The sequence below is a fragment of the Oculina patagonica genome, chromosome 10, assembly GCF_052425735.1.
Source record: "Oculina patagonica isolate OP01 chromosome 10, crgOcupat, whole genome shotgun sequence".
NCBI lineage: Eukaryota > Metazoa > Cnidaria > Anthozoa > Scleractinia > Oculinidae > Oculina > Oculina patagonica.
The window spans coordinates 5,025,688-5,043,236 of record NC_135767.1 but is presented as its reverse complement, the minus strand read 5'-3'; the positions used below and the strand labels follow the sequence as shown (position 1 = coordinate 5,043,236).

Here is a 17,549-nt window from a genome sequence, read left to right as displayed (position 1 = left end):
TTCCTTCCATTGTATCGGGCACAAATGTAGACATTGCTGAAGTCTCCGAGATGTATATGTCAGATCTCCCAAGCCCACAGACTCTTCACAGTGGCAATCAGTGACGGACAAACCAGACGCGCTTCAACCTGCCTTACAGGTTCGAAGAAACTCAATTTGTTTTTGTTCAAATTTCCGTTAGGTTAACAAATGACAACTTTATTGATTACACTTTCTGTCTATCTACACGCTTGTGATCCAGACATCTTTCCGAACATCCACCTGTTGTTGCGAATTGCATGTACAATTCCAGTAACATCAGCTGATAACGAGCGCTCAAACAGCACTTTAAAACTAGTCAAGGGCTACCTGCGGACCACGATGACAACCGAGAGACTCTCTGGCCTGGCTTAAATGAGTATTCATTATGAAAAGCCTGTCGATTATGATGCTATAGTTCAGAAATATTAATTAGCCGAACAACAACCTCGTAGAATGTTACTCGTTGATCCCATTTTTGAGGAATCTTAAGCGTGACTTTTTAGAACACATTAAATAGCGAAGACAAATATATTACAGTGATTTTAGTTTCATTTTCTAGGAGTCAGTTGATCTCGATTATTGTAAAGACTTAAACGCAGTCCTTGTTTAATAAAATAGCTTTAAAAAGAGATGGTTTGTTAAGGTATTAAACCGTCTACAATCATCCCACAAAACGCTGGAAATCGCATTTCCCAGTACTTAAATTTCAAAATTTCCAGGGGGAGCATGCCCCCAGGCCCCCCTAAGATGGGTCCGCCTTCGGCGGCCCATTTGTTCGAACCCCCCTTTTCGAAAACCTGGATCCGCCCCAGCTAAGGTTAATATTTTTGTCATTTTGTCTTTGCCTCTGCATTTAAACGACTAGTGTATTAAGTTGACTGGCTGTAAGGCAATCAATAGTGTATATAATTTGGGCTTGTATGTGATTTTGGCAGAATGCCTTGGAACGAGTCGAATTTCCGAGAACTGTCTTCTTTGCAATGTTTGTCTCCTAGGTGACCTCAAGGCTAATTTGCATTATATGTACAGTAGAACCCCGATTAACGATATGCCAAGGCAGCAGTAAAATTATATCGTTATATCGAAGAATCGTTATATCGAGACTCCCGATATAACGATATGTCCGTGAAATAACCGAAAATATCGTTATATCGGGGTAAACCTAACATATACTTCTTTACTGGATAAAGAGACTTAAAATACAGTATAATTTTCGTATATTATCGTATAAAGCTGTTGTCAGAAACGTTAGAAATAACCCCTTTACTGTTATGTTATTGTATTATATTCAGTGTTTTGCTTAAATTGTGACTGTGTACTGATAATCGATACTGATAATATCCTTATATCGGGGAAGATTTTGCGTTCGGTTCGCAAAATTCTCATCGTTATATCGGGAATATCGTTATATCGAGGATCGTTATATCGGGGTACTGTCCCATACATTTTACTGTAACTTTTGCCGGACATAGAATATTCATCGTTATATCGGGAATATCGTTATATCGAAGATCGTTATATCGGGGTTCCACTGTATTATGAAAACCACAATGGCGGCTATCGTAAATATAATATATAATATACATATTGTTGCTTACTGTTTGCGACTTCTCGTTGCTCCCAAGTACAAATGATCACGTTACTTGTAATGTAGATGATCAATACAAGGCAGACCAAAACTGAGGTATACCTTAGGTAAATATTCCTCGTAAACATTGTTTCTGAAAAGGAAACAGATCGATATCAGACAGATCGGGATGGCCGTAATTATCAGAAGCAAACAGAGCATAGAGTTAAGGGGGTAGGGACCTAACTGTTTAAAGGGACTGTGTCACGGCTAAGTTTATTTTATGTTGTTAAATTTCGTCAAATGTTCGCAAAGACACTAAATGTTTGCAAAGAAATTAATTCTATGATTCTAGATGACAAAACCATAGCTTCATTGCAGCAAAATGTGTCCCCAGGCGTTAAAATTTAAAGTTACAAGCAGACAAGATTAACTTTGAAAATTGTTCCGCCGGATCATATTTCAAAAATCCATATCACAATCCGTTTCAATCTTCTACACTTTTTGCCATCCGTACCTTTTTTTGCATTTGGTGTGTTAAATATTTCTTCACTGTTTAAAGAGGTTATTTTATATATTTAAACGAATTTGATGGTCTTTTTCTATGCCTAAGGTTGGCTAAAATCCGTGACAGTGCCCCTTTATTGGCCCCAAGGGTCGGTTCTGGTGCTTCTCTGCACCGAATCGTCAGCAGAGGCGGCAGAGCGTTTTGGAACGTGGGGGGGGGGGGGGGTGGGACTAAGACTCTCCCAAAAATACTCGACAGGTTTTCATATTTGGGGCACTTTTTCGTCTGGGGGGGGGGGGGTTACAGCCCCCCTGCCCCCTGCCCCCCTGCTCCGCCGCCTATGTTCAGGAGCACCAAACGAGGACATTCCTTTGTTAAAAGTCTTGGACTGTCTTTGTTTTGTTTTCTCGTATTGTTCAGAGCATTTTAAAGTGATATTTGTGTAAACTAAATAACACCGTTAAATATTGTGGGATTTTCTAGCTGAACATTTAAGTGGCAGAAACGTTTAGGGAACACAATCTCATTACTCGAATTTGCGGGCTGTTGTTACCTTTCCGAAAATTGTAGCTGGCGTTTTCTCGTACCCAAAACAAGATTTTCACCTCTTTGAAAACAACTGGTATTATTTAATAGATAATTACCGAGGCTCACAGTATTATTGGATATATATTGCAAGCAGCTTCAGCCTGCGTCCTCAGCTGCCTGCAATATATCCAATAATGCTGTGAGCCGAAGTAATTATCTATTATAATTACCGTATTGACCCTCCTAAAACCCTATTTTTCTCTCTCTGCATCACAACGACGATTTCAGTCGCTTCCACACTGATGTTTTGGTTCGTGGTTGCAATATTCGACATATTGCAGAGAGAGAACAATAGGATTTTTGTGGGTCAGTAATTAATAAGATTCCTCATATTACGAAGATTCGAGGTGTCATTTCATTAAAGAAAATTTGATGGGATAACAGACCCACTCAGAACTGAAATTCGCCGAAATGATCCGTTTGTTGCCCCTTAATCTTTACTCTATCGAAGGCTTCTTAAGTCGTGGTGTTAAAAAAAATGAACTATCTATTAGAAAAGGCAATTTTGAGCTACTGTGACTTCATGTAAGCACGTAATATGTGGAGGCGGTTCAAAAGGCGGTCCTTTCAAGTGAAAAAAAATATTTGCAGCCCTGGATGTGGGAAATGTAATTTGCATGCTATTGTATATGAATAAAATCACAGCTACAATTCATAGAAAGGCAACAACACGTCACAAATGTCGGTCGTATTATTATTAAATTCTTTATAAGTTTCAGCCATATTACTTCAAAAAATACACTCTGTTTTAGTTAGCAAGAATTTCATTTTAAAAGGCAATTAACCCAGCAGACCATTTTAGATGTCAAAATCCCGACCTTGGGAGAGCTTCACAATGTCAAATTCCCGTGGGTTGCCCCCCCCCCCCACCCTGGGGGATAACATTGATAGGTGCATAAATTAATTATAAGCAAGTGGGCTGAGAAAAAAATTCTAATCTCAAAATAATGGCCGGTGAATGGACAATGTCTGGTTAAGACAACATATGTCTGGACAAAGTTAAGTTTTAAATACAATTCTTACAAAATGACACCTCGAGTTTAGAAGTATATATTTTATACAGTAGAACCCCGGTTACTCAAACTCTGCAGGGAAAATAATGATAGATTACGGATATTTCAGCACTTCAGTATACAGAACAGTGCAATTCAAACTTATCTAGTCAGAAACTCTAACAAGATCGTACATATTCTTAGGATATCAGTGGAAAATGGCTGTCAAATACTTGATCTGTTCGTTCCTCTATCAATGAGCACCGTCTCCAATTGCAAGAACCCGAATTCGATTTATCGGGGTAAATTAACTTCTGATCAAGGAAAACGAAATTAAGTTCGAGTTTTCGGGAAATTCGAGTTATCGAGTTATCCAAGTCAATAGTGGGGTTACGTCGCATCCAAGGGATTTAGAGCTCTAGCTATCTAAGTTTGACAGGTTTGAGTTTCCGGGGTTCTACTATTAAAATTCTACTTGTTTACGGAACTAAAAAACTTTAAAAATCTTACCTTTCGATGATGAAAGCTCCATTCAAATTATTCAGACTTCAAAATTAGCTACAAATTCCACTTGTTCACTTGCTTCAACCTTTCGGATTGGCGCCATTTTGGAAGATGTGCGCGCCAAGTACTCTGGGTACAATCAACCTCGTCCCCAGGGCCTTCTCCTCGACGTTCACGGGTACTGATCAACAAATTTTGTTTGTAAATCAAATTTTTTCAACACCTTTTATAGTTTTCGAACGCCAGTTAAGCGATAACTCTGTGCTGCTTGGCAAAAGAAAAAAAAAGAGACAAATACACATGAATTAAGTTTGTTGCTGAGTTGTTGTTGAGTTGAAACCATCCTTGTTTATTTTCGGGTTTTTGTCTCCGTTGGTGTTTTCCAATCCTGGAAAACTATTTTCTTGAGGTTTCTTTTGATTTAAAGGCAATCAGAAAAATGACTTCAAATAGCGTGACATAGCCCCTTTAACCCAAAGTATCAGATGTCTTCATCTGCAGCTGGTTGATTGCTCCCGAGAAATCTTTGCTCTCAGTCTGATTTAAGGGGTATAGTAATAGAAGTAAAACGTTAAGACTAGACCCGAATATGTAACATTAAAAGAACAAAAATAAAACGAGTTTTCAAACAACAGTTTATTTTTTTCTAATTGAAAACAGAGTAGTAAACTTCTTTTTATTGGGTTTAATGTCGCTGTTTGACCGGTTTTCTCGTCATTTACGTCTTAACTTGTACAACTTGGATCTGGAATATTGCTTTAAAGGTCGGGACACCCTAGGCGACAAGTTGCTGCAACATATCGCGGCGACAAGTTGCTGCAACATATTGCATAGTGTGACATGTGCATTTCTGCGACAATCTTTGTCGTTGCTTTCGCTTAAATCATTTTGTCTCAGTCGCACAAATTCTTAGCTGTTTGAATTCGTGCGACTAATCGCAGCGACGAAATGAGCGAAAGTAGCGTGGTTGGAATATTACTTTAAAGGTCGGGACACCCTAGGCGACAAGTCGCTACAACATATCGCTCAATATCGCGGCGACAAGTTGCTGCAACATGTAGCATATTGTGACATGGTGCATTTCTACGACAATCTTTGTCGTCGCTTTAAAATTATTTCGTCGCAGTCGCACAAATTCTTAGCTGTTTGAATTCGTGCGACTAATCGCAGCGACGAAATGAGCGAAAGTAGCGTTGTCGCAGCGTGTGCACTACTTTTCTGCGACAAAATATAAATTACCTTGTTATAGGAATAATTATAAGGAAAAAATTTAACAACGCGAACAAAATTAATTACGCGTAATAAAATTAACGCGAATTTAAGAAAAGTTCTGGTCATATCAGATGCGCATAGTATACCCGTTAACATAAATAAAATTAAAATAATTAATAAATTAATTTCCTATAATAAGGTAGCCAATGAAAGAACGTTATTTATTGGTTGTAATAATGAATTGGAAAACTGGTTCACATTCCCACTATTCCAAATTAAATCCGCTGCGTGTCAAGCGCCTTGTCGCAGAGGCTTTTCTCACACACGGAGCGACTTGAAGGAGTTGCCTTTTGCTGTGACAGGTGTGTCCCGACCTTTTAATTAAGGACGTTTGCGCTGATTGTTTATGCGAGTCCATACTGAGCAAGCAATTTTGTCAGAACGCATTCTCATCCCCAGACAATGCAGAATGAGCGCTTTTCGTTAAAATGTAATATAGAGTGTGTTCACGACGGTGATATTGGTGGAGTGGGACAATAAAATGATTTTCCTTTGGAAAAATCAATTTTATGCAAATATCTTTTATTGTTTGACTCCTCCAACATGGCTCCCATAAAAACACTATATAATTGGCGAATAGGTCATCGCATCGCTGCGCAAGCAATTTTGTCAGAACGCATTCTCGTCCCCAGACAAGCTCATTCCCAGAGGCCACGTTCCCCTGACCGGTCGGAAAACTTGGACTCTGGTAACGAGATTGGGCGCGCGCTGAGACACTGTCACGGGGACCTTAACGCTTTTCGTTAAAAAGTAATATAATTGGCGAATAGGTCATCGCATACATGTAAAGCGAGCGGTTAAATTTATAATCCGTACTGACAGCACTTTTCGTAAATATTCAATTAACCGGCCTTCACTGCAGATCCCTCTGCACCGCTCAGTGCCAAAGGTGCATAATTAACGCGGCAAATTAAGCCCTTCGAAAAAACGCCACACCCAATATCACTCAAATCTTTGTGATGAGCACGATGTGTAGCCGGGAAAAAACTGCTTAGAAATTAGAAATTTGTAGCTGACATCCCAAAAGTTGACGAAATTTCTAGGCGACAATCCAAGGTTGACGAAATCTCTAGGTGACATGCCAAATAAGAAAACTCTAGATTTCAGCTAGGTGCTTTTCGAAAAATTTAGGCGAGCTTGGTCTTTCCGAACAGATATTTTACCGAAACCATTCGTTGGGTGCCCCTGAAAAGTTAAAACGGTTAAATACAGATCACATAAAGTAATTATCGGTAATAAAATAAGTAATAAAGCTCACCTTCTGTATAAGAAGTTGCGTTGGCCGGTAGTTATTCTTGCAAGAACGTATTCCAGCTACAAGTACAGGATAAAATAACGGCTAATCCCTAGTGTAAAATCCTGTGAAACTCATCAGTGATATAACACAAAGAACGACCAAGACAACAAAGACCACGAAACAATATAGTGCAGGAAAACAATAGCTCCAAAACAAAGAAAAACTTCACAGGTTTTTAAACGGAGGTAAACCCAAAATAACATTTACATATACTAATAACGCGAAGTATCTTTGAATTCGCGACCAGACACATCAAAACTCTCAAACAGTACGAAGAAGTTTAATCAAACTTGAAGTTGAGATCGAAGTTGAGGTTTAACATGAAAGGAACATAAACGAATAACCTCTAAAGCACAAATTAAAGCCTGGTTTTCGCTTGCGACGCAAGCACAAATGCAAGCATAAGCGCAAGAATAACAGCTCTTATTTCTCTGTGAAAACGGCTTCGACTCAAGCAAAAGCACAAGCGCATTGCATTTTGATGCCTTGTGCACAAGCACAAGGATCAAAATTTGTCCTTTTTGCGTGATCGCCCTTGTGCTTGCGCTTGTGCTTGCGTCGCTAGTGAAGAACCAGGCTTAACAAGTAGCGAAAAGGAACCATAAACATAAACCTACATTTTTCTATCGCTGTGGCCGCGAAAGGTCACTCTGTAGACAGTAACAAACAGGCGTAAAAAAAATTGCAGAAATCTGCGCTAGTACAAACGTTGAACACTATAAAGAAACTGACGGTAAACGACGCCGAAATTTGAATATAAAGTAAAACAAAAATGCCAATGCTAACTACAGCCTGGTTTTCACTAGCGACGCAAGCACAAGCACAAGCACAAGCGAAAGGATAACAGCTCTTATTCTCCGTGAAAAAGGCTTCGACTCAAGCAAAAGCATAAGCGCATTGCATTTTGATGCTTGTGCTTGTGCTTGCCGCAAGCACAAGCACAATGGTCAAAATTTGTCCTTTTCGCGTGATCGAGCTTGTGTTTGCGTCGCTAGTGAAAACCAGGCTTTACTTTTTTCACACTCTCCGGAGTTAGGGTTCCAAAACACTTGTGAAGATCTTATCTTTCCGATAAAAACAAAACTAGTGTTTGAACATTTCGTCGATAAAATATATTAAAAATTGAGGTTAAACGCTGTTAAAAAATATCACTAAATGTTTTCGATCTATTTAATCATCATCAGAGTAAAAATCTGCATGAAGCTGGGTGTTTTTGTGGTTTAGGCTTTTATCCGTTACGTAATGCCAGTTCCCATGGGGAACAAGGTTAGGTCAAATGGTTGGACTTTAGGGACGGACCATTAGAAATAACCGGAGAGGGGGTGACTTTTACCAAAAAAAAATTCCTGCAAGGGAAACTTGTCGAAAAAAATAATCCTGCAAGCGGTTGTGCCTGGAAAAAAAATTCGTGCAACGGAATTACCTGTAAGTGTTGTATGATGGCATCCATAAACTTCCATCAGAATGGCTAAAATAGCGTTTCTGAGGTTCTGAAAATTAAAATTTTCCCGGGGGAGCATGCCCCCGGACCCCTCTAATTTGTCATGTACCGAGAGAACAGCATCAGCTCAATCCTATCAACTATTTGGTTGCAAACACACCTGACCCACCCTAACAATCGCGTCCCATCAGTAAACAGTTAATCAAAAGCACAAACAGTATTATTATTATCACTTTAAACTGCAATTTTGTCTGATATTCTAAAGTGTAGGTTGATAAGTTTTAGCTGTAATCTTTTTCATCTTTTTTGTTGAGGGACCAAGGTAAAAATTTCTAATAAGGAGGGCGGGGGGTGGAGGTTATATTTAACAGGCACTATCTATCAGATTCCTTCAGCCCCCCTACCCCATAAAAAATGAACGGTCCCTAAATGTCGCTTAATTCAAAGAACGAATCTGAAAAATGAAACAATAATACTATTTAACAATGATAATTGTTTCGCAAATCATACCCTGGGTACCAGAGGATTTTTCTCGCGCGCGGTGGATACTTCGGTGCCGAAGGCCGTCGCCACGGGTCATAATAGAGACATGACCGACACCGGAAACCGCGCAAGAAAAACCTCTGGCACCCAGGGTACGCAAATCATAGATGCGTTACAAAAAAAGACCTGTATCTTTGGGCGAAAAAAAATTCGTGCAAAGCTTGTGCCCCAGAAAAAAAATTCCTGCAGACAAGTAGGCCTTCAAAAAAAAATTCCTGCACCGAAAATTTTTTACCCCCCTCCGGTTATTTCTAATGGTCCGTCCCTTACGTAACGGATAAACAATCAAATAGATCGAAAACGTTCAGTGATATTTTTTTAACAACCTTTTTACCTCAATTTTTAATAAAACAGTGTTAATTCCATGCAGTAAAAACAAAACCCAGGGTCTCAATACACTTGTAAAGGTCTAATCTTTACAATACTAGAAACGAAACGTGATAAATCACAAGAACTTATTCCACCTACGACACAAAATAACATTAAAGGGATTGTGTCACGGCTAAGATAATTTTATGTTAATAAATGTTACCAAATATTCGCTATGATACTAAATGTTTGCAAAGAAATTAATTCTACGATTCCAATTGACAAAGCCATAGCTTCATTGCAGCCAAATGTGTCTCCCGGGCGTTATAATTTTAAGTTACAAGCAGACAAGATTAACTTTGAAAACTGATCCGCCGGATCATATTTCAAAAACCCACATCGCAATCCGTTTCAATCTTCGACTCTTTTGGCCATCCGTACCTTCTTTTGCATTTGGTGTGTCATTTAAATATTCCTTCACTGATTTAAAAGGTTATTTTATATATTTAAGCGTATTTGATGGTTATTTCCTACGCCTAAGTTTGGCTAAAATCCGTGACATGGTCCCTTTAACGTACATGAAACGCAGACGCAATTTGTGCTCGTCGGAAGAACGCTTTCGACCGCAAAGAGTATAGGAAGCTAATTGCCATTAGACAAACAAAATAAACAATGGCGGCTAGCTCAAATCTGTTCAGACAAAGTAAACGACCCCCGGAGGGGGCACCCTGTATTTTTTTTTGGTGGGGGTGTGCCGCTGGGAATTTAAAGCTCTTACCCTATACCAGACCATGTTCAGCTGATTTTTGCAACCCTATGCTAGACTAGACACCAAAAATCCCTATCCTATCCCAGACTTGCACTTTTCCAGAACTGTATTACGATCAGTGTTTTCTATGGAAAACAATCTGTCAACAACGATGCCGCGATGATTTTATTTACATTTAGAAAAGCCTCTTTCTCTTCTGAGTTTCTATTCCTATTCTGGACTAAATTCGTCATACCAACGATCAGTTTCAAGGCAAATGCTACCCTTTGCTAGACCAAACCTCTCTGATTTCTATACCCTATCCCAGACTAAACTGCTTGAAAACCATACCCTCCACAGCGGCACATACTTATATAGCTCATATATGGGACTGCCCCCCCCCCCCCGGAAACGACCCTAAACTAATCATAGCAAGAGTCAGTGAACCGTGTTTATTACTGGTTTTACATAGTTTGACTTCATTTGTCTGACCGCTCTCTGAGGAGAAAGAAAGAGAGAAAGCGGAGTGGAAGCGTTTCTAACGCAACTTCTCACATAAAGGTATGCTTTATTTGTTACTTACTTTATTAGCTACTTTGTGAGATCTGTAATTTTATTTTACCGTACTCCCAATCGTTGCTTCAGACCAGAACTGAATAACAAAACTTGCGCACAAAAGAAATTATGGCAAGGTCTGCCTGTTGATTGCACCGCAATACCTGAAGATTAATTAGTTTACGTATCGAAAAGTTTTGTTTCTAAAGTTTAGCCAAAAGTGGAATCCTTGAGCATATTTCACAGACAGTTTAAATTAAGAACAATATCAGCCTTATAATGTTTATCTCTTATGCTTATAGAGTGTTTTCATGGCAGCCATGTTGGAGGAGTCAAACAATTAAAGATATTAGCATTTTAAAAATAGTATTTTTTCACAAAGGAAAATGGTTCTTTTGTTTCACTCCTCCAGTATGGCCGCCATGAACACACTCTATACTGGGTGCTGCTTTCCATTTAGACAGATCTATTGAAATTGAAATTCCCTTTCCACGCTTGACTAAGACTGAGTGTATAAAAATGGCTAGCTGTTGTAATGTTCACCCATATGTCAAACTTGGGTCGAGGAGCAAAAAGAACGCGTAACGGAAATGATTAAAAGTTACCCTTTTCCGAACGAATATTCATCTGATAAATATCCTAGCTAAATGCACATTGAAACGTGGCATGTAATACAACAATTAAAGCTAGGTTTTATTATCTTGAAAGTTGGCAATAATCAGGCCATCTATTTTCTGCATCTATTAAAAAACTATGTGAAACTAAGTAGTTTTACATGAAAACATACAGCACAGTGCCTTTATATTACGGTCCATTCCTTTCAAATGATCAATGAATTTTACAATGACAATGTCTGGATACATAAAAACTACCGGCTCTTGGAAGATCACACGACCGAGTAAAACAGTGGTATTCTAGCTTCCCAGAATTGTTGTTTTTTTTTTTTACATGTAAGTGAAGTGAAACCCCTCAAGAATAAGGGGACCCAAATAAACACAGTTTCACTTCGGTTTGCTTGCAGTAAGCTTCACACATGTGTGCTCACAGTTAGCTCCATTCATCCCGTTTGCTTGTGGTTAGCTTTCACTAACACTGTTTAAAAGCGCGTTTGGCTGCGGATGGCTCGGATGGAAATGGATTGCAATTTGAAAATCTATATTTATAGCCGAAGTTTGATTTCTATCCCAAATAAAGGTTATATATCTTTTGCTAAATGTTCAAAGATAATGTTTTTCATGGGTAAAGTTGCCTAACACTTATTTCAGAACAGTTTTGACCAAAAATCTGCGAAATCCCCATGACATTGTCCCTTTAATGCTTTGATCTGTCGACTTTTTTTCCTTTCAGAAAAACTAATACCAATGGCTTTTAGCAGATTTCCTCTGCTGTTTACGTCACTGTTAGTAACCGTTGGTGTAGTTCTTTATATTGTTAGCAGCAAAATAGAAAATGAAGCATCTCAAGTTCCACAAATGCTTTCACGGAAAGAAAACGGTCGTATCCATAGCAACGAATTCACTCCAACTTCAAGACTAAAAAAACGCAAAAACGGTAAGTAATTAAGACGGAGTCCGCTTGGACTTCGAGTATTGATTGGACAAAATTATGTACCAAAATTATTTACATCTTATTGCAAACTTCTGTGTTACTGTTTCATATCTCTTCATCAAAAGAAATCATTTCTAACCCCACTCAACATCGAAAACAAATTTCGAAGTTCCAATGAATTCCACTGAATCGCTTAAATGATGATTTTACAAAATAGCTGCTACACGTGATTTTTCTCCATAGTTTACATGTTTCTTGTGCCTGAAATTCATTTCATCAGGCTCTGATAAGAAATTGTTGTTGGTGTTATCCCGGTTAAATACTTACATCCTTAGCTTTTAAAAAGGGTAACGCAATAGGATTTAAATTATTCTGGTACTCGATTTTTGTCCAACTAACATTGATATTACGATTAATATTTCCTGATCGATTGCGTCTTAAAAACTAAGGACAAAAGGAATGAAAAGGGAGCGTTGTGTTGCTGGAAACTAAAAAATCTGAAACATTTGTGTCGACAATAAAGTAAGAAGAACTAACACACAAAAAGGAAATGTTGTGTGCAGTGACATGCATATGTCGCAGTGGCAAAATCACATGTTGTAGTGGCAAAATCACAACGTAACACAAAGAATTGGACATGTTACAGTATGTGGCCCTTGGTCCGGACGAAAAAGACGCGAACGTGTATTTCTCAGCTTAGAAGAAGTGCAGTGAGCTGAAATTTGTCCTGTAAGTTACCGTGACATTCAGCTAACATGTGGAAAGAAAACAGCTTCTGTGCTTACTCGATTACTCTGTAATATCGAAAACAGTGGTTCGGTTTGACGGCCGGCTAGGTCCAGACAGCGGGTCCTTGGTCCGGACAGCACGCAATATTTACGCAATAATTGTTCAAAATCCAATCTAAAGAAGCTTTTTGCACATTTTTTACATGCTTTAGTGGAATTCAGAAAAATAAAATAAAAATTTTAGGGAAGAGAGGTTTATTTCGTCTCATCCACAATATGCAGTGAATATAAACTATAGCGCTTACTATCCTGATAAACGTGATTTGCAAAGTTTGAATTTAAATTCTCCTTTTAGTTTTATTGTTGTAAATTGAAGTTTATTAAGCCTTAGAACTTAAACTAAAGGTATAACTTTTGTCAGACTTTTGTTCTTTCAGTATTATTTGGCTTGCCACCTTCAGACTTTTTAAAGTTATATTTGTTTGCCGTCAGTGTCCGGACCAAGGACCTAGTCTGCAAAATTACTTAGAAATGTTAATTCGTTACTTTGGACGGAAACTCAAGCGGTCAATCTCATTTTTTGCATTAGTCGAAAGAATATATTCTATGCATCAATTACACAAAAAGTTACCTTTTTAAGCGCACTCATTTCGGAAATACCCGAATAAAAAGAAAACCAGTTAATTTGAGGCGCCATGAACAAACAAACATGGCGGAAACAAACTTCACCTACCTTCACGTCGACTTGAAATTCTCGGCTTCACCGCCAGTAGGAAAGCCTTTGAGCTAGGTGAAGACAGCAAATAGATCAAAAAATCTTTGGGAAGGTTCGGTTTTATTCAGACTTTGTTTCCTAACGGAAAATTAAAATACACGATGAACCGAAAGTGTCCGGACCAAGGGCTGTCCGGATTTAGGGCCGCATACCGTACTCGGCAACGTGTCCCTGCTACATTTTCATATGTGTGTATTTGTTGTGTTGAAGACAAAAATGCTTCGAATTTCAAACTCTTTTTGTGAAGTCAATGTTTATGTCAATTGTTCGTCAATGTTGCTGTGAGCTATATTCGATTAAGCATTGGGACACCCCGGGGAGGGTGAGGGGGAGGGGGAACTCTGTATATTTTAGTGTGGGGGTGCATGTGTGCCACTGGGATTTTGAAACTCTTGCCCTATACCAGACCATGTTCATCTGATTTCGCAACCCTATACTAGACTACAATGCAGACACCAAGAATCCCTACCCCATCCCAGACTTGCATTTTTTAGAACTGTGTATCACTATCATTGTTTTTAATGGACAACCATCTGTCAACAACGTTGCCACGATGACTTTAATTAACCTTTAGGAAAGCCTCTTTCTCTTCCGAGTTTCTTTTCCTATTCTGAAGTTAATTCGTCATACCACTGATCAGTTTCCCGGCAAATGATACCCTATTTTGGACCAAAACTCTCTGATTTCTTTTCCCTACCCCAGACAAAACTCCTTGAAAGCCATACCCTTCACAGAGGTACATACCTATATAGCTCATAATGAAATGGGAGTGCCCCCCCCCCCCCCTCCCCAGCTCTCCGGGGACACGTTCAAGCTAACGCAGTTAGTTCATTATACCGTTATGTGAAATTTTAAAGTTCTCAGGGCCTTAACTAGCAAGAGGCACTCGTCTAAATTTTAACCCAAAATTAAAACAAAATATTGTTTTTTTGGAAAATAATCCCCAGTCGAACAAGATCGATTTTTCTCAAGAAATACTTCATGAAAAATGTCTCTGAAAGAGATTCATAGCTTCTAGATTTCAAAATTTTCTGGATGGCATGCCCCCAGAACCCACTAGCAAGATCTTGCCTCGTCTATGGCAAAGGTCTGGTTACGGCCCTGGGGCCCGTTTCTCGAAGGTCCCGAAAAGTTTTCGCACCAGAAAAGCCATAACAAACTCTCAAACCTTGCATAATTACAGGGCTGTTTTATTCACGTATTTTTAATATGAACAGAGATTCCCTTCGTACAAAGTTGCAGGCCAATACACTTCTCTGTTTTTAAGATACGGGCCTGAAAAGTTTCCGGGACTTTCGAGAAACGGGCCCCTGGTTCTTTAAACTGCTGAAAACAATTAAATCTGCATATTTTCTTTCAGAGGTAAATCCTTCCTTGTCTTATGACGAAAAACTGTTCAAATTGTACGATGGAGTGGAGACATTTGTGATGTTCATTGGATATCCTCGTAGTGGTCACAGCTTAGTGGCCGCCATATTGGATGCACACCCAGAAATTATTATTTCACATCAATACAATGTGTTAAAAAATTGGAGAGTATCTATTTCAACTGCACAGAAAAACCTGCAAAAATATCAGTTGTTTTTCGGCATTCATAAGCTATCCCGAGATCAAGCGTCGTTCGGAAATCGTGCCAGTCCTATCAACCAGACAAAATACAAAACGTACAACTACAATGTGCCAGGGTCATGGCAAGGAAAATATCAAGAGAAAATAAAGGTAAGTAACAAAGTCGTTGGTAAATATAGATCGATGTCAGTCAGTCAGTCAGTCAGTCCATCAGTCAGTCAGTCAGTCAGCCAGCCAGCCAGCCAGTCAGTCAGTCAGTCAGTCAATCAGCCAGCCAACCAGCCATGCAGTAAGTAAGTCAGTCAGTCAGTCAGTCAGTCATTCAGCCAGCTATAGCTAGCCAGCCAGCCAGTCAGTCAGTCAGTCAGTCAGTCAGTCAATCAGCCAGCCAACCAGCCATGCAGTAAGTAAGTCAGTCAGTCAGTCAGTCAGTCAGTCAGTCAGTCAGTCAGTCAGTCAGTCAGTCAGTCATTCAGCCAGCTATAGCTAGCCAGCCAGCCAGTCAGCCAGCCAGCCAGCCATGCAGTCAGTCAGTCAGTCGATTTTTTGTAATTCGTTTGTTCAGTCTGTTAGTCACTCTTCTTCTCGTTCATTTATTCAATTTTTTTGTTAATATTTTTTTAAGGTTATCAATCATTCAAGCTGTTCAAGTACCAATCAGATTGATACACGTCACCAGGAACCCCTTTGACAACATATCAACCATGATGCTTCGCGCGACACATTCACGTGACGTTGTTAGAGAAGAAGGAGTGAAGGTGAGGAGGCATGGGGAGGAGTTTATGATGTTTTTCACATCAGCTAGATCATTACTATGAAGAAAAGACAAAGTTCTCGAATATGATAATCAACGAAAAACGAAGGGTTGGCTATCACTATTTTATAAAATAAGCCGGGATTCTATTTGTACCCTGAATATAGAAATCTAGAGGGATTTAGATGAGACCGTGAATAAAGGGAATTAAATAACCTCCTTTCTCGAGGGTTTGAACTGGATGGAGGGGGTATAAATCCGGTTTCTCAACCGAAATTTTGACCTTATCCACATTTCCCAGCTTATTTTGTGCCTAAAACCCAGTCTCATTGAATTTCCTATTTTTTCGCCTGTGATTCCCAGTCCCAGTGACCCAAATCCTATTTACCAAGTGAAAAAAAAAAGTTCCCATTTTGTCATGTCACTAGATCATCATTTTCGTTGTTTTTATTAATCAGAAAAATATCACAAAATTCTCGAATAATTTTGGTAACGTAAGGAAGGGTTTCCATTAAAGGGACTATGTCAAGGTGATTTCGGCTTTTTTTGGTCTAAAACTGTTCTGAAATAAATGGTAGGCAACTTTACTCATGAAAAACATTGTCTTTGGACATTTAACGCAAGATATAACCTTTATTTGAGAATAGAAATCTAACTTCGGCTATAAATATCGATTTTATTGAAGGCGCGCGGAAACAGGTTGAAAACGTTGGAAAATGTTTTCAAATTGAGCGATCCGAAGCCAAACGCGCTTTTAAACAGTTTTTAAGTGCTCTAAAATAGCAATTGTTAATAAAAAATGGACCATTTTTCTTAGGTTTCCTACGACACAAATGTAAATTTGGGCTGTTTAAAAATCTGTTAAAATCCGTGTATGTACATTGAATCCATTCTTGTACGTGAAGGTGCCCCTTTAATATTCGACGAATAAAGGAAATACAATATTTCGTTTTAATTAAGGCGTGCAAACTCAAGAATTTTAGTTAAATTTTACTTGTTTCGCTTTCTCAGATCTTTTTTGTGTCACGAAGAACTCTAGGAATTTGATTTTTTTTTTGCATTTTATGGATATTTATATAAGTTTACAAATAAGAGCGACAATCATTAATCACAACTGGGATTTGGTTTCATTTCTTTTACAACCTTCGGCTCAGAGAGTCTCGGGTGGCAAAGAGATAATAGTTGCTGTTAACACTTCTTCTTCAATTAATATTTCTAACAGATGGACAACAAAACAGAATTAGATGCGTTAATTAAGGAGTACTTCCAAATGGTTGCCTCTAACTAACGCGTCAGGGAACGGTACGGAGATGAAGTTCTCGATATTACGTCACACGAGACAGTGCTAAGACCCAGGGAATCGCTGCAAAGATTGTGTGACCATTTGGGAGTCACTTGTTATGAGGATTATCTTGAAAAGTGCATCAAAATTTTGTATGGAACTCCTTCATTTACGAGAAACAAAGTCGTTTGGACCAAGGAGCAAAAAGAACGCGTCACAGAAATGATGAAAAATTACCCTTTTCTGAAAGAATATTCATTTGATAAATATCCTAGCTAAGTGCACCTAAAAGCGTAGTCACACTGCCTTTATGGCAAATATTTTACCTCTTTTCTTGGCGAAAAACAATCCTTTGAATGTGTTTATTGTAATGGTGCTCCGTTATTCCTTCGTTCTCAAAAATCAAAACATTCAAATTGCAACCCAATTTGGGATCCTAAGGCTACAAGTTGTTACTCTCAATTCAGTGGCATCTTCGTCAAACAAAGTTGGTTTATCATTGTACTTTTAAACCACAGAAATGTAATGATTACAATAAACAAATCTTA

General features: G+C 38.7%; 1 pseudogene; it reads left to right on the top strand.

Moving 5' to 3' along the window:
* The first annotated feature begins 11,802 nt into the window (after nucleotides 1-11,802).
* Nucleotides 11,803-17,286, top strand: LOC144628347 (uncharacterized; annotated as a pseudogene).
* Nucleotides 17,287-17,549: the final 263 nt, after the last annotated feature.